This window comes from Aquarana catesbeiana, linkage group LG06 (assembly GCF_042186555.1).
Source record: "Aquarana catesbeiana isolate 2022-GZ linkage group LG06, ASM4218655v1, whole genome shotgun sequence".
NCBI lineage: Eukaryota > Metazoa > Chordata > Amphibia > Anura > Ranidae > Aquarana > Aquarana catesbeiana.
This window is the reverse complement of record NC_133329.1, coordinates 54,981,428-54,999,758: the sequence shown is the minus strand read 5'-3', so window position 1 is coordinate 54,999,758 and position 18,331 is coordinate 54,981,428. Positions and strand designations below refer to the sequence as shown.

The 18,331-nt window shown below is 48.7% G+C and overlaps 1 protein-coding gene across 1 annotated transcript in view; it reads right to left on the bottom strand.

The window, feature by feature from the left end:
• The window catches only part of LOC141147568 (zymogen granule membrane protein 16-like), a 47,188-nt gene that overhangs the window by 22,770 nt on the left and 6,087 nt on the right, over positions 1–18,331 (bottom strand). The gene's annotated exons all lie outside the window — the stretch shown is intronic.

The window sequence follows — 18,331 nt, the reverse complement described above, 5'->3', positions numbered from 1 at the left end:
GACTGCGGACATACTGCAGGAGATTACCAGAGACTGCGGACATACTGCAGGAGATTACTAGAGACTGCGGACATACTGCAGGAGATTACTAGAGATTGCGGACATACTGCAGGAGATTACCAGAGACTGCGGACATACTGCAGGAGATTACTGGGGACTGTGGACATACTGCAGGAGATTACTAGAGACTGCGGACATACTGCAGGAGACTACCAGAGACTGCGGACATACTGCAGGAGATTACTAGAGACTGCGGACATACTGCAGGAGACTACCAGAGACTGCAGACATACTGCAGGAGATTACTAGAGACTGCGGACATACTGCAGGAGACAATCAGAGACTGCGGACATACTGCAGGAGATTACTAGAGACTGCAGACATACTGCAGGAGATTACCAGAGACTGCGGACATACTGCAGGAGATTACCAGAAACTGCGAACATACTGCAGGAGATTACTGGGGACTGCGGACATACTGCAGGAGATTACTAGAGACTGCGGACATACTACAGGAGATTACTGGGGAATGCGGACATACTGCAGGAGATTACTAGAGACTGCGGACATACTACAGGAGATTACCGGGGACTGCGGACATACTGCAGGAGATTACTGGGGACTGTGGACATACTGCAGGAGATTACTAGAGACTGCGGACATACTGCAGGAGATTACCAGAGACTGCGGACATACTGCAGGAGATTACTGGGAACTGTGGACATACTGCAGGAGATTACTAGAGACTGCGGACATACTGCAGGAGATTACCAGAGACTGCGGACATACTGCAGGAGACTACCAGAGACTGCGGACATACTGCAGGAGACTACCAGAGACTGCGGACATACTGCAGGAGATTACTAGAGACTGCGGACATACTGCAGGAGACAATCAGAGACTGCGGACATACTGCAGGAGATTACTAGAGACTGCGGACATACTGCAGGAGATTACCAGAGACTGCGGACATACTGCAGGAGATTACCAGAGACTGCGGACATACTGCAGGAGATTACTGGGGACTGCGGACATACTGCAGGAGATTACTAGAGACTGCGGACATACTACAGGAGATTACTAGGGACTGCGGACATACTGCAGGAGATTACAAGAGACTGCGGACATACTACAGGAGATTACCGGGGACTGCGGACATACTGCAGGAGATTACCAGAGACTGCGGACATACTGCTGGAGATTACCAGAGACTGCGGACATAATGCAGGAGATTACTAGAGACTGCGGACATACTGCAGGAGACAATCAGAGACTGCGGACATACTGCAGGAGACAATCAGAGACTGCGGACATACTGCAGGAGACAATCAGAGACTGCGGACATACTGCAGGAGACAATCAGAGACTGCGGACATACTGCAGGAGACAATCAGAGACTGCGGACATACTGCAGGAGATTACCAGAGACTGCGGACATACTGCAGGAGATTACTAGAGACTGCGGACATACTGCAGGAGATTACCAGAGACTGCGGACATACTGCAGGAGATTACTGGGGACTGCGGACATACTGCAAGAGATTACTAGAGACTGCGGACATACTACAGGAGATTACTGGGGAATGCAGACATACTGCAGGAGATTACTAGAGACTGCGGACATACTACAGGAGATTAATGGGGACTGTGGACATACTGCAGGAGATTACTAGAGACTGCGGACATACTGCAGGAGATTACTGGGGACTGCGGACATACTGCAGGAGATTACTAGAGACTGCGGACATACTGCAGGAGATTACTGGGGACTGCGGACATACTACAGGAGATTACTAGACTGCGGACATACTGCAGGAGATTACCAGAGACTGCGGATATACTGCAGGAGATTACTGGGGACTGCGGACATACTGCAGGAGATTACTAGAGACTACGGACATACTGCAGGAGATTACTAGAGACTGCGGACATACTGCAGGAGATTACTGGGGACTGCGGACATACTGCAGGAGATTACTGGAGACTGCGGACATACTGCAGGAGATTACTAGAGACTGCGGACATACTGCAGGAGATTTCCAGAGACTGCGGATATACTGCAGGAGATTACTGGGGACTGCGGACATACTGCAGGAGATTACTAGAGGCTGCGGACATTATACAGGTGATGGTCAGAGAACTTTCAATGCACAGCTTTGCAGTTAACCACTTGACGACCGCCTCACGCCGATTTACGTCGGCAAGGTGGCACGGACAGGCAAAATCACGTATATATACGTGATTTGCCTTCCGCGGGTGGGGGGTCCGATTGGTCCCCCCCCGGTGCCCGAGGCGGTCGCCATTTCTTCCCGGGCGATGAGAGGTGAGGGGGAAGCCATCCATTGTTGGCCACCCCCTCCCGATCGCTCCCGGCGAATGAGAATGCTTCCTTTCCCTCTGTAAGGTAAACAGAGGGAAAGGAAGTGATGTCATCCCTCCTCGAGTCGGTCTTTTTGATCCGGCGCCGAGGAGAGAAGACATTAAGTAAGTCTGCACAACACTACACTAACAGTAGAACACGCCAGGCACACTTGTCACCCCCCATCACCCCCCGATCACCCCCCGATCACCCCCCTGTACCCCCTGTCACTCTGACACCAATAGCATTTTTTTTTTTTTGCATTTGTGTCAGTTTGTGTCAGTTACAAGTGTTAGGGCAGTTAAGTTAGCCCCCTTTAGGTCTAGGGTACCCCCCCTTAGGTCCAGGGTACCCCCCTAACCCCCCCTAATAAAAGTTAACCCCTTGATTACCCCCCGTCACCAGTGTCGCTAAGCGATCGTTTTTCTGATTGCTGTATTAGTGACACAGGTGACGCTAGTTAGGGAGGTAAGTATATAGGTTCGCTGTCAGTGTTTTATAGCGACAGGGACTCCCATATACTACCTGCTAAAGGTTTTAACCCCCTGATTGCCCCCTAGTTAACCCTTTCACCAGCGATCACCGTATAAGTGTTACGGGTGACGCTGGTTAGCTAGTTTGTTTTTTGTAGTTTATTACAGTTTATTACAGTTTATTATAGTTTTAGGGCACCCGCCGTTTATTACCCTATAAAGGTTTAACCCCCTAATTGCCCGGCGGTGATATAAATTACATTTTTAGGGTCAGCTTAGGTCTGCGTCGCCCCAGGCAGCGTCAGGTTAGCGCCAGTACCGCTAAAACCCACGCACGCAGCATACACCTCCCTTAGTGCTATAGTATCTGAGCGGATCGATATCTGATCCGATCAGATCTATACTCCCCAGCAGTTTAGGGTTCCCTGAAACGCAGTGTTAGCGGGATCAGCCCAGATACCTGCTAGCACCTGCGTTTTGCTCCTCGGCCCAGCCCTGCCCAGCCCACCCAAGTGCAGTTTCGATCGATAACTGACACTTACAAAACACTAAGCACACATAACTGCAGCGTTCGCAGAGTCAGGCCTGATCCCTGCGATCGCTAACAGTTTTTTGGTAGCGTTTTGATACAGTCGCTGACAGTCAGGAGCTTTTTTGCCTGTGAGTCTCACTAGTGTACCCCTAAATTTAGAGCCCAAAATGGCAAATCGAAGGTACACTAGTGAAGAGGCCTACACGTTTCTGAGCATGACAGATAGTGAAGAGGAAGTCACTCATCTGTCAAGTTCAGGCTCAGAATACGAACCTGTAGAGGACAGCGGCTCCATGACAGATAGCTCTGACGACAGAGTTGTGGTCCCTGCTAAGGTCAGGCGTACCAGACCCCAATCTTCTTCTGTCCTTGAAGTGCAAGAACCGCAGGGCTCTCATATGGAGCAGAGACGTACTAGCGCCGCTATTCCTTCTGGTGAACTGGCAAGCACCAGCGGCCTAGTACACCCTGGTCGTACATCCAGCACTGCAGTATCACGTGGTGACGTGGCGAGTCCCATAAGTGCAGTTCAAGCTGGCGAGGTGGCAAGCACTAGTAGTGTCCCGCTGCCACCAAGAAGACAAAGACAGGCCCGTCGTGCCCATAGTGCCCTTCCTGCTGCATTGGCCAATCCGAATTGGGAACCCACCACTTCTGCAGCACCCGTACTTCCCCCTTTCACTGGCCAACCCGGAATTCAGGTGGAAACAGTTGACTTTACGCCACTGGATTTTTATTCACTGTTTTTCACCGAAGATCTCTATAGATCTATTGTGGACCAAAGCAATTTATACGCTGGTCAACACATCGCCGCTAATCCCCAGTCCTCCCTTGCCAGAGATTGGAGACCAATTACGGTCTCCGAATTTAAGACCTTTCTGGGCCTTTCCCTCCTCATGGGGTTGAATAAAAAGAGTAAGTTGCGGTCATATTGGTCCACTGACCCAATTTACCATTCACCCTTGTTCTCTGCTTCCATGGCCAGGGCACGATAGGAGCAGATTTTGCGGTTCATGCACTTCAACGACAATGAACTCTGTCGTCCTCGTGGAGACCCTGCATACGATCGGCTCTACAAAATTCGGCCCCTCGTAAACCACTTCAACCAACGTTTTGCAGACTTGTTTACCCCCCATCAAGTTGTCTGCATTAATGAGTCCCTGATTAAATTTTCTGGCCGCTTGTCATTCAAACAGTACCTTCCCAGCAAGCGTGCCAGATACGGGGTCAAGATGTATAAGCTCTGTGACAGGGCCACAGGCTATACATATAGTTTTATGGTTTACGAGGGCAAAGATAGTCACGTAGAGCCGACAAACTGCCCTGACTACATAGGAAGCGCTGGCAAGATAGTGTGGGACTTGGTGTCACCCTTATTCGGAAAGGGGTACCACTTGTACGTGGACAATTATTATACGAGCGTGCCACTTTTTAGTCACTTGTTTGATCAGCAGATTGGAGCATGTGGCACCGTGCGACCTAATCACCGGGGCTTTCCCCAGCGGCTTGTAGATTCCCGTCTTAGGCTGGGGGAGAGAGCCTGCTTGAAGTATAATAATTTGCTCGCTATGAAGTGGAGGGATAAGAAGAATGTTTTCGTTCTCACCTCCCTTCATGCAGACACGACGACCCAAATTCCTACGGCGACTGGTGTTGTGGAGAAACCCCTCTGTGTCCACGAATACAACCTTAATATGGGAGGGGTAGACCTCAACGACCAGTTGGCGCCGTACCTAGTTGCCCGTAAGGCCAGACGCTGGTACAAAAATGTGTCTGTTTATTTATTTCAATTGGCTTTGCTGAACGCTCATGTGCTATACAGAGCTTCAGGACAGACTGGATCCTTCCTTAAATTCCAGGAAGAGATCGTCAGAGCCCTTCTGTTTCCAGACGGTGCTCTACCTCACCTTCCTCAACCAAATGCAGTAAGCCGGCTGCATGAGCGGCATTTTCTTTATGCCATCCCGAGTACCCCTACCCAAAAAGCCCCCCAAAAAAGATGTGTCTGCAGCAAGCGCGGATTTAGGCGTGACACCCGGTCTTATTGTCCCTCCTGTCCTGGCAATCCTGGTCTTTGCATGGGTGAATGCTTTGAACGCTACCATACATTAGTTGAGTATTAGCGTAGGGTTCAGCACTGCACAGACTAGGCACACTAACACAGGGTCTCCCAAGATGCCATTGCATTTTGAGAGACCCAAACCTGGAACGAGTTACAAAAGTTAAAAGTTACTAAAAAAAAAGTGTAAAAAAAAAAAATAAAAAAAAAATAAAAACACAAAAAAAAATATAAAATAAAAAAACCAAAAATAGTTGTTGTTTTATTGTTCTCTCTCTCTCTATTCTCTCTCTATTGCTCTATTCTATTCTGCAATGTTTTATTGTTATTATGTTTTACCATGTTTGCTTTTCAGATTTTTTATACTTTACCGTTTACTGTGTTTTGTTGGTAACCATTTTATTGTTTTCAGGTACGCCATTCAGTTGCAGCGCGGATTTATTTATCTTGACAGCAACAGCGTTTGCTCCCACGATATATAAAGCCGTGACTCCAGCGCTGTCGGAGGTGATTTCACCACCACAGTTACATACTTCAGCATATATGCCGAAGCGTGGGGGCAGCAGTGGGTGGAGGAGCAATTTGCTCCTGCCTTTTGCGGGAGGATGCCCCCATGCTTCGGCATATATATATTTTAGGCACAGGTTGCGTTAAACGTTTTATTTTTTACTATGTTTTTTTTTTTTATTTGCTTTGCAGGTATGGTAAGTCTTACTGTTATACTGTAATGTTACTTTGTTTTATTGTTAACCATCATTTGCTTAGCAGGTACGCCATTCAGTTGCAGCGCGGATTTATTTATCTTGACAGCAACAGCGTTTGCTCCCACGATATATAAAGCCGTGACTCCAGCGCTGTCAGAGGTGATTTCACCACCACAGTTACATACTTCAGCATATATGCCGAAGCGTGGGAGCAGCAGTGGGTGGAGGAGCAATTTGCTCCTGCCTTTTGCGGGAGGATGCCCCCATGCTTCGGCATATATAAATGGTGCATGTATGCCCATCATTAGAAGTGAGTGGATGAAGGGAGGTATTCTAATGGTGGGCATACCCACCGATCAATATCTTTTTTTCGTTCAGCCCACAGGCTGCATGAAAAAAAAGTTTACAATATATGCCTAACAAGGACCAGCAACGTACTGGTATGTTGCTGGACTTTGAGTGGTTATACCAGAATGATGCCTGCAGGTTTAGGTATCATCTTGGTATCATTCTTTTCAGCCAGCGGTCGGCTTTCATGTAAAAGCAATCCTAGCGGCTAATTAGCCTCTAGACTGCTTTTGCAAGCAGTGGGAGGGAATGCCCCCCCCCCCCCCCGCACCGTCTTCCATGTTTTTCTCTGGCTTTCCTGTCCCAACAGGGAACCTGAAAATGCAGCCGGTGATTCAGCCCGCTGACCATAGAGCTGATCAGAGACCAGAATGGCTCCAAACATCTCTATGGCCTAAGAAACCGGAAGCTACGAGCATTTCATGACTTAGATTTCGCCAAATGTAAACAGCACCATTGGGAAATTGGGAAAGCATTTTATCACACCGATCTTGGTGTGGTCAGATGCTTTGAGGGCAGAGGAGAGATCTAGGGTCTAATAGAGCCCAATTTTTTAAAAAAAGAGTACCTGTCACTACCTATTGCTATCATAGGGGATATTTACATTCCCTGAGATAACAATAAAATTAATAAAAAAAAAAACAAAAAGGAAAGGAACAGTTTAAAAATAAGATAAAAAAGCAAAAAAAAATAAAGAAAAAAAAAAAAAAAAAAAAAAAGCACCCCTGTCCCCCCCTGCTCTCGCGCAAAGGCGAACGCAAGCGTCGGTCTGGCGTCAAATGTAAACAGCAATTGCACCATGCATGTGAGGTATCACCACGAAGGACAGAACGAGTGCAGTAATTTTAGCAGTAGACCTCCTCTGTAAATCTAAAGTGGTAACCTGTAAAGGCTTTTAAAGGCTTTTAAAAATGTATTTATTTTGTCGCCGCTGCGCGTTTGTGCGCAATTTTAAAGCATGTCATGTTTGGTATCCATGTACTCGGCCTAAGATCATCTTTTTTATTTCATCAAACATTTGGGCAATATAGTGTGTTTTAGTGCATTAAAATTTAAAAAAGTGTGTTTTTTCCCCAAAAAATGCGTTTGAAAAATCGCTGCGCAAATACTGTGTGAAAAAAAAATATGAAACACCCACCATTTCAATCTATAGGGCATTTGCTTTAAAAAAAATATATAATGTTTGGGGGTTTAAAGTAATTTTCTTGCAAAAAAAAATTATTTTTTCATGTAATCAAAAAGTGTCAGAAAGGGCTTTGTCTTCAAGTGGTTAGAAGAGTGGGTGATGTGTGACATAAGCTTCTAAATGTTGTGCATAAAATGCCAGGACAGTTCAAAACCCCCCCAAATGACCCCATTTTGGAAAGTAGACACCCCAAGCTATTTGCTGAGAGGCATGTCAAGTCCATGGAATATTTTATATTGTGACACAAGTTGCGGGAAAGAGACAAATCTTTTTTTTTTTTTTTTTTTTTGCACAAAGTTGTCACTAAATGATATATTGCTCAAACATGCCATGGGAATATGTGAAATTACACCCCAAAATACATTCTGTTGCTTCTCCTAAGTATGGGGATACCACATGTGTGGGACTTTTTGGGAGCCTAGCCGCACACGGGACCCCGAAAACCAAGCACCGCCTTCAGACTTTCTAAGGGCGTAAATTTTTGATTTCACTCTTCACTGCCTAGCACAGTTTCGGAGGCCATGGAATGCCCAGATGGCACAACCCCCCCCAAATGACCCCATTTTGGAAAATAGACACCCCAAGCTATTTGCTGAGAGGTATAGTGAGTATTTTGCAGACCTCACTTTTTGTCACAAACTTTCGAAAATTGAAAAAAGAAAAAAAAAAAATACATTTTTCTTGTCTTTCTTCATTTTCAAAAACAAATGAGAGCTGCAAAATACTCACCATGCCTCTCAGCAAATAGCTTGGGGTGTCTACTTTCCAAAATGGGGTCATTAGGGGGGGTTTTGTGCCATCTTGGCATTTTATGGCCTTCAAAACTGTGATAGGTAGTGAGGAGTGGAATCACAACTTAACGCCCTTAGAAATCCTGAAGCCGATGCTTGGTTTTCGGGCCCCCGTATGCGGCTAGGATCCCAAAAAGTCCCACACATGTGGTATCCCCGTACTCAGGAGAAGCAGCAGAATATATTTTGGGGTGTAATTCCACATATGCCCATGGCATGTTTGAGCAATATATCATTTAGTGACAACTTTGTGCAAAAAAAAAAAAAATTGTCACTTTCCCGCAACTTGTGTCAAAAAATAAAATATTCCATGGACTCAACATGCCTCTCAGCAAATAGCTTGGGGTGTCTACTTTCCAAAATGGGGTCATTTGGGGGGGTTTTGTGCCATCTTGGCATTTTATGGCCTTCAAAACTGTGATAGGAAGTGAGGAGTGAAATCAAAAATTTATGCCCTTAGAAATCCTGAAGGCGGTGCTTGGTTTTCGGGGCCCCGTACGCGGCTAGGCTCCCAAAAAGTCCTAAACATGTGGTATCCCCGTACTCAGGAGAAGCAGCAGAATGTATTTTGGGGTGTAATTCCACATATGCCCATGGCATGTTTGAGCAATATATCATTTAGTGACAACTTTGTGCAAAAAAAAAAAGTGTTACTTTCCCGCAACTTGTGTCAAAATATAAAATATTCCATGGACTCAACATGCCTCTCAGCAAATAGTTTGGGGTGTCTACTTTCCAAAATGGGGTCATTTGGGGGGGTTTTGTGCCATCTTGGCATTTTATGGCCTTCAAAACTGTGATAGGTAGTGAGGAGTGAAATCACAACATTACGCCCTTAGAAATCCTGAATGCGGTGCTTGGTTTTCGGGGCCCCGTATGCAGCTAGGCTCCCAAAAAGTCCCACACATGTGGTATCCCCATACTCAGGAGAAGCAGCTAAATGTATTTTGGGGTGCAATTCCACATATGCCCATGGCCTGTGTGAGAAATATATCATTTAGTGACAACTTTGTGCAAAAAAAAAAAAATTGTCACTTTCCCGCAACTTGTGTCAAAAAAGAAAGTATTCCATGGACTCAACATGCCTCTCAGCAAATAGCTTGGGGTGTCTACTTTCCAAAATGGGGTCATTTAGGGGGGGTTTTGTGCCATCTGGGCATTTTATGGGCTTCAAAACTGTGATAGGTAGTGAGGAGTGAAATCAAAAATTTATGCCCTTAGAAATCCTGAAGGCGGTGATTGGTTTTTGGGGCCCCGTACGCGGCTAGGCTCCCAAAAAGTCCCACACATGTGGTATCCCCATACTCAGGAGAAGCAGCTGAATGTATTTTGGGGTGCAATTCCACATAGGCCCATGGCCTGTGTGAGCAATATATCATTTAGTGACAACTTTTTGTAAATATTTTTTTTTTTTTTTGTCATTATTCAATCACTTGGGACAAAAAAAATAAATATTCAATGGGTTCAACATGCCTCTCAGCAATTTCCTTGGGGTGTCTACTTTCCAAAATGGGGTCATTTGGGGGGGTTTTGTACTGCCCTGCCATTTTAGCACCTCAAGAAATTACATAGGCAGTCATAAACTAAAAGCTGTGTAAATTCCAGAAAATGTACCCTAGTTTGTAGACGCTATAACTTTTGCGCAAACCAATAAATATACGCTTATTGACATTTTTTTTTACCAAAGACATGTGGCCGAATAAATTTTGGCCTAAATGTATGACTAAAATTGAGTTTATTGGATTTTTTTTATAACAAAAGTAGAAAATATCATTTTTTTTCAAAATTTTCGGTCTTTTTCCGTTTATAGCGCAAAAAATAAAAACCGCAGAGGTGATCAAATGCCATCAAAAGAAAGCTCTATTTATATGGGAAGAAAAGGACGCAAATTTCGTTTGGGTACAGCATTGCATGACCGCGCAATTAAAAGTTAAAGCGACGCAGTGCCAAATTGGAAAAAGACCTCTGGTCCTTAGGCAGCATAATGGTCCGGGGCTCAAGTGGTTAAATAACAGAGCTCAGGGTTTAAACAGTCAGGCATTTTATGGGTGTAAAGACATACCTGGCCAGCCAAACTCACTACATACATTCAGGTCTGTGGGCGGTACTTCTATTCTCTGCTCTCACTACAACAGCCGGGAGCTCCACTGATGCTTTGTTGGGGGGCCCACATCACCCTTGAATTGGGGCCCCAATTATAGCTTTGCAGAGCGCACAGAGGTCACGTGTGGCTGTATTCCCGCACTAGCCAGCTGAGGGGGGCAGGGCCGGGAGCTCCACTGATGCTCTGACCCCGCCCACGTGCAGCCTGTATACTCGGAACAGAGCGTCTGTAGTGAGAGCCAGTGATCGGAGTGGGAGCGTCAGTCCCCCGGACCTCTGTATTCACCAGCCAATATAGAGGAGGCGGGGCCGGGAACTCTGATGCTCCCACTCCGATCACTGGCTCTCACTGCAGACGCTCTTTTCCGAGTATACAGGCTGCACATAGGCGGGGCCAGAGCATCAGTGGAGCTCTTGGCCCTGCCCCCTCTCAGCTGGCTAGCGCAGGAATACATACTCCCGTGTCCTTTGTGCACTCTGCAAAGCTATCATTGGGGCCACACGGGTAGCGCGGGCCCCCCAACAAATATTGGGCCCAGGACAAGTGCCCCGTTTGCCCTGCGCTAAAGACGGCCCTGGTTTCATCTGGCAGCAGGTGATATTGGCAAGTAGGTACATCGTCTGTTCGCCCGTTCGCCGAATTGCAAACGATATGGGCTGTTTGAGCCAAATTCGCCAAATTCGAGCCAAATTGAGCCAAATTCGTGTGGTGCGTCACGGCCCATAATTCACTGCGGCATCGCAGTGCATTGCTGGCTGATGATTGGCCAAGCATGCACTATGACCCGCATGCTTGGCCAATCACAGCGCCGTCTGAACAGAGGGCCGTAATTGGCTAAAGCCAAGGAGGCTTTGGCCAATTATGGCTCAGGGGATTTAGTACACGCCCCACACTATATAAGGCCGCCTGCACGGCGGCCCTGTGTAGTGTGTTCCGGCGTTCATAGATAGATAGAGAGAGAGAGAGAGAGAGACAGACAGTGTCATTTGATTTAAGTTAGATGGATTAGCAGGACAGTCAGTCAGTTAGCTGCACTTACAGTGTATTGTGTATATATATATGCATCCCAGGTGTTGTGTATGTATATATATATATATATATATATATATACACACTGTATTCAGTTTAGCTAGATCCGTTTCTGTTATCTTCCTACTGACAGGCAGGCTTGTGTTGTTACAGTATTTACAGCTACCTGAAGAAAATTGCTGGTGTTCTTTTGATCCTATTAGTACCACAGTCAGGCAGCTAGACTATTTACAGTTAGTGTAGTGCGTCCTCCTCATAGTGTTCAGCTAAAGCTACAAGTTAGTTTAGAGTGACCTCTGCACAGTGTTCAGCTAAAGCTACAAGTTAGTGTAGTGCGTCCTCTGAACAGTGTTCAGCTAAAGCTGCAAGTTAGTTTAGTGTGACCTCTGCACAGTGTTCAGCTAAAGCTACAAGTTAGTGTAGTGCACAGAGTTCAGCTAAAGCTACAAGTTAGTGTAGTGCGTCCTCCTCACAGTTTTCAGCTAAAGCTACAAGTTAGTGTAGTGCCTCCTCCTCACAGTGTTCAGCTAAAGCTACAAGTTAGTGTAGTGAGACCTCTGCACAGTGTTCAGCTAAAGCTACAAGTTAGTGTAGTGCGACCTCTGCACAGTGTTCAGCTAAAGCTACCTGTAGAAGGTTGGTGGTGTTTTCCTGATCCTATCACTACCACAGGAAGCTAAATTATTTACACATTAGTGTAGTGCGACCTCTGCACAGGGTTCAGCTAAAGCTACCTGTAGAAGGTTGGTGGTGTTTTCCTGATCCTATCACTACCGCAGGCAGCTACATTATTTACACGTTAGTGTATTGTGACCTCTGTACAGTGTTCAACTAAAGCTACCTGTAGAAGGTTGGTGGTGTTTTCCTGATCCTATCACTACCGCAGGCAGCTAAATAAGCTACAAGTTATTTTTTTGCGAGCTCTGCACAGTGTTTACCTAAAGCTACCTGTAGAAGGTTGGTGGTGTTTTCCTGATCCTATCACTTCCGCAGGCAGCTAAATAAGCTACAAGTTAGTTTTTTACGAGCTCTGTATCGTGTTCACCTAAAACTACAAGTTAGTGTAGTGCAAGCTCTGCACAGTGTTCAGCTAAAGCTACCTGTAGAAGGTTGGTGGTGTTCTCATACTACAGGCAGGCAGTTGATTTTGCTAGCTGCAGTATCAGTATATATATATATATATATATATCCCAGCTTAGTGCAGCTACAGGCCATTAGTATGTCTGGAAGGCCAAGAAGGAGAGGCAGACAGTCACAAGCCAATAAAAGAGGGCAAGCAGGCTCTGTGTCTAGAGGCAACAGTGCTGGTCGTGGAGACGGTGCACCCTCATCAGCATGTGGCTGTGGGACACGCTTGGCCTCTTTTTCGGCAGCTGGCCGCGTTGAGCCGCAATATGCGGAAGACTTGGTTGAGTGGATGACCAAGCCGTTCTCATCCTCCTCATCCTCTCTCACCCATGCTCAGGGTACTTTGTCTGGCAAAGCAGCTGCCAACACGGCCTCTTCCCTCGGCTCAATGGCATCAGTGACTCCTTCCGTGGCCCCACCATGTCCTCCTGAGGAGTCCCTCGAACTGTTTGACTACAGTGTTGGGTACATGTTCCAGGAGGATGCCCAGCGTTTAGAAGGCTCTGATGATTATACTGAGCTAGATGAAGGCAGTAACGTGAGCACGAACAGAGGGGGTGCCCAAGAAGGACAGCAATCTGGCAGTCATGCTCCCTCTGCTGCAGCATACTGCCAGGTTTGCTCCAGTGATGAGGAGGGAGGGGATGATGAGGTCACTGACTCAATGTGGGTGCCTGATAGGAGAGAGGAGGAGGCACATCACCAATGAGGCAGGATGCCCTCCAGGGGCCAGCCTAAGGGCAGCACACTGACTGCATCACACCGCAAAGCTCCGCATGTGCAGGGCGCTGCTGTCTCTGCACGTTATTCCAAAAGTTCTTTGGTGTGGGCCTTTTTTGAGACGAGTGCATCAGATCGCACCGCTGCTATTTGTAACATATGTCTCAAGCTTATCTTGCGTTGCCAAAACATCTCCCGTTGCCTCCTTCCGTGAGTTTGTGGAATGTGCGGTTGCTCAGTGGCAGGTACCCAAACGCTACTCTTTCTCACGGAAGGCGATTCCGGCTCTCTACCGGCATGTGGAAGGCAATGTCTATACCTTGCTGGACAGGGCGGTCAGCGGTAAGGTGCATATTACCGCTGACTCATGGTCCAGCAGGCATGGACAGGGACGTTACCTAAGTTTCACCGCACATTGGGTGACTCTGCTGGCCGCTGGGAAGGATGCAGGACAAGGTGCAATAGTGTTGGAGGTTGTTCCGCCACCACGCCTCCGCAAGTACGCAGGCCAAAAGATGACATGCGGTGCTTGAGCTGGTGTGCTTGGGGGACAGGAGCCTCACTGGGGCAGAGGTTCTGTCAGCTCTGCAGGGGCAGTTTCAGAGGTGGTTGATGCCACGCCAACTTAAGGCAGGAATGGTGGTTTGCGACAATGGCACCAACCTCCTCTCCGCCCTCCGACAGGGACAACTGACCCATGTGCCCTGTTTGGCTCACGTTCTTAACTTGGTGGTGCAGTGGTTCTTGGGCAGGTACCCAGGCTTACAGGATGTCCTGAGGCAGGCCAGGAAAGTCTGTGTGCATTTCCGCCGGTCATATAATGCCAGTGCTCGGCTGGCAGACCTCCAAAAGAAATTTAACCTGCCCAAGAACCGCCTAACCTGTGACATGCCCACCAGGTGGAACTCAACGTTGGCCATGCTGCAGCGGCTGCACAGCAGAGGGCCATCAATGAGTACCTGTGCGACTATGGCACCAGGACAGGGTCAGGAAAGCCTGTTTTTTTTTCCCCACGCCAGTGGGCCATGATCAGGGATGCATGCACTGTCCTGTCACCATTTGAGGAGGCCACGAGGATGGTAAGCAGTGACAGTGCATGCATCAGTGACACTGTCCCCCTTGTCCACCTGTTGGAGCACACGCTGCGTGGAATAATGGACAGGGCACTTGAGGCAGAACAGAGGCAGGAAGAGGAGGACTTCCTTAGCTCTCAAGGCCCCCTTTATCCAGACAGTGTTCCTGCGTGCCCGCCGATCACACAGGAAGAGGACAAGGAGGAGGAGGAGGATTGTGTCAGTATGGAGGTGGAGCCTGGCACTCAGCATCAGCAGCAGTCTTTAAGGGATCAGTCCCAAGAAATACATGGACTTGTACATGGCTGGGAGGAGGTGGCTGCGGACCATGTCATCCTTAGTGACCCAGAGGACTCCGGTCCGAATGCCTCAGCAAACCTACGCTGCATGGCCTCCCTGATCCTGCAAACCCTGCGTAAGTATCCTCGTACTGGCTGGCAACCCTCCTTGATCCACGTTACAAGGGTAAGGTTGCAGACCTTATCTTGCCGTCGCAGAGGGAGCAGAGGATGAAACATCTTCGGGAGGCCTTGCAGAAAGGTCTGTGCAATGCGTTCCTAGAGACTGGGAGGTTACAAACTCCTGTTTCTGGACAACGTGTTGCTGAGGCTTCAGTCAGTCAAAGAAGGTGCGGTGGAGAAGGTGGCCATATGACCGATGTGTTCAGAAAATTTTTTAGTCCGCAGCCCTAAGGTATGATCCGTTCCAGCAACCATCGCCAGCGTCTGTTTTACATGGTGTAGGAATACCTAGGGGCAAGATCTGACTTGGACACCTTTGCCACCGAAAATCCTCTGGGTTACTGGGTCTTGAGGATGGATCACTGGCCAGAGCTTGCACAGTATGCAATTGAGCTACTGGCCTGACCTGCATCCAGCGTTCTTTCGCACATTCAGTGCTACTGGAGGCTTTGTAACCGATCACATTTGCACTGTTGCACATGAAAATGCACTTTTGTATGTTCATTTAATGCATATGCTTAGTGATGTGTACTATATATATGTTTCATATACCTTTTACCAGGTCTTGCACTATATGATGGCTAGTTGCCATTTATATAACTTGTTTCATTAGCGCAGTTCCATTTTTTCAATAATATAAAATGAAATCATTCAACTCACCATAATGCAGAATCAGTGGGACCACTGAGCGTGTCACCTGCTACGTCGCCTGCCACCAGATGCCATCAGGTTCCCCCAGCAGAGTCTGTCCTTACATCAGGTGCCCCCAGCAGAGTCTGTCCTTACATCAGGTGCCCCCAGCAGAGTCTGTCCTTACATCAGGTGCCCCCAGCAGAGTCTGTCCTTGCATCAGGTGCCCCAGCAGAGTGCCTCCTTCCATCAGGCATTCCCAGTGCAGTACCTCTTACGTCAGGTGTCCCCAGCGGAGTGTTGGCTGCAGATGGAGTGTTGGCTATGGTGACAAGGGGAGAGAGGTGTGTGGGTGGAGGCATGGTGACTTGGGGTGTTACAGGCTGACTTGGGGAAGGGTGGAGATAGGGTGGTGATTTGGGGGTGCAGGCATGATGGTGACCTGGGGGGTGCAGGCATGGTGGTGACTAGGCCGAAGGGGGTGCAGGCATGGTGGTGACTAGGCCGGAGGGGGTGCAGACATGGTGGTGACTAGGCCGGAGGGGGTGCAGGCATGGTGGTGACTAGGCTGGAGGGGGTGCAGGCATGGGGGGAGGGGGATGCAGGCATGGTGTTGTCATGGGGGGAGGCGAGTGCAGGTATGGTGGTGATATGGGGGGGGGGCAGGTATGGTGGTGATATGGGGGAGGGGGCCAGGGCTGGACTGGGACAAAAATGTGGCCCTGGACTTCATCCAGACCGGCCCAGGGCACAACACATCAGGGTACGGTACATCAGGCCACATCAGGGCACAAGGCACATCAGGATACAAGGCACATCAGGGTACAGCACACCAGGCAACATCAGGGTACAGGGCACAGCACATCAGGGTACAGAGCCCAGCACATCAGTGTATAGGGCACATCAGGGCACAACACATCAGGGTACAGAGCCCAGCACATCAGCGTATAGGGCACAGCACATCAGGACACAGCACATCAGGGCACACGACATTGAGGCACAGGACATCAGGGCACATCAGGGCATGGGGCACCGGGCCACAAGGCACATCAGGTCACGGGGCACATCAGGTCATGGGAGATCGGGGCACAGCACATCAGGGCACGGAGCACATAGCACATCAGGGCACATCAGGGCATATAGCACATCAGGGCACATCAGGGCATATAGCACATCAGGGCATATAGCACATCAGGGCACATAGCACATCAGGGCATATAGCACATCAGGGCATATAGCACATCAGGGCATATAGCACATCAGGGCACATTATGGCACATCAGAGCACATAGCACATCAGGGCACGGGGCACATCAGGGCACGGGGCACATCAGCACATGGGGCATATCAGGGCACGGGGCACATCAGGGCACGGGGCACATCAGGGCACGGGGCACATCAGCACATGGGGCATATCAGGGCACGGGGCACATCAGGGCACATGGCACATTATGGGGAACATCAGGGCACATGGCACATCAGGGCATGGGGCACATAGCACATCAGGGCACATTATGGAAAAATCAGGGCACATGGCACATTATGGGGCACATCAGGGCACATGGCACATCAGGGCACATTATGGAAAAATCAGGGCACATGGCACATCATGGGGCACATCAGGGCACATTATGGCACATCAGGGCACATGGCACATTATGGGGCACATGGGGCACAGGGCACATCAGGGCATATAGCACATCAGGGCACGGGGCACGTCACGGCACATGGCACATTATGGGGCACATCAGGACACATTATGGGGCACATAGCACGTCAGGGCATATAGCACATTAGGGCACGTGGCACGTCAGGGCACATAGCATGTCAGGGCACATAGCACATCAGGGCACATAGCACGTCAGGGCACATGGCACATTATGGGGCACATCAAGGCACATAGCACATCAGGGCACATAGCACATCAGGGCATGGGGCACGTCAGGGCACATGGCAAATTATGGGGCACATCAGGGCACATAGCACGTCAAGGCACATAGCACGTCAGGGCACATGGCACATTATGGGGCACATCAGGGCACATAGCACATCAGGGCACATAGCACATCAGGGCACGGAGCACATCAGGGCACGGAGCACATTATGGGGCACATCAGGGCACATTATGGGGCATATAGTACATCAGGGTATGGGGCACGTCAGGGCACATAGCACATCAGGGCACGTTATTGCACATGGCACATTATGGGGCTCATCGGGGCACCTCAGGGGGCACATTACCAACTAGCCAGTATGCAGAGTAGCGCAGGAAGCGTGTCCGTAGTAAGTTCTCTCTCTGTCACAGTGACTCACAAGCGGCTGCTCCCTGGCAGCGCCCCTCTCTTCTCATCAAAGACGAGACACTGTCACACACGGGGCAGAGCGGATTTCCTTTTGTTCAGTGGAGAGGGGGGAGGGGTCGCCTATCCCTGTAGCCAATAGGCTTCAGTGTACAATAGAATTTTCTATTTGTACACTGAAGAGAAAAGCCGATTGGCTGCCCCTCACCCCTGCACTGAACACAAGGGGAAACAACTCATTGACTCACTCGTGGGGCGACGGCGGCCATTTTTGTGGAGCCGTTGCTGTTTTTTAGAAAAACACTCACGATTTTCTCGGGACAATCCCAAAAATTCGGGAAAACACCCGGGACAAGATTAAATTAGGACGAGGGTCCCAAAATCGGGATTGTCCCAGGAAAATTGGGACTGTTGGCAACTATGCAAACCTTGCT